We start from the raw sequence: 371 nt of genomic DNA on the forward strand, positions 1-371 counted from the left end.
ACGGAGAGAGAGAGAGAGGGAGGGAGATAGAAAGTGAGAGCCGGTTATGCAGCGGACTGCCGCTGTCACTTTAAGTCTGTTACTGATTACACTCAGAAGAATGCAAGCGGGAGGAGGAAATGACAGGAAAAAAAGAAAGTGGATGAAATCTTTCAGGGAGTTACGAGTGAAGTTTCGTGCAACTTGCCGTCACAGTTACAGACAGTGACGTGGGTGAGAAGTTGTTACCCAATAGTGGGTCTCTCTCTCGCTCGCTCTCCTTCGTCTCTGTGTGTGCTGGAGGCAAGCAGGGTTAAAGACGCAAGGATCCCTTCAGGAAGAGCGAAGAACACCCAGAGACACCGAGATTGGAGGGAGGATGAGGAGCTGGG

This window comes from Poecilia latipinna, unplaced genomic scaffold, assembly GCF_001443285.1.
Source record: "Poecilia latipinna isolate Pla-1442-1.1 unplaced genomic scaffold, P_latipinna-1.0 Scaffold393, whole genome shotgun sequence".
Lineage (NCBI taxonomy): Eukaryota > Metazoa > Chordata > Actinopteri > Cyprinodontiformes > Poeciliidae > Poecilia > Poecilia latipinna.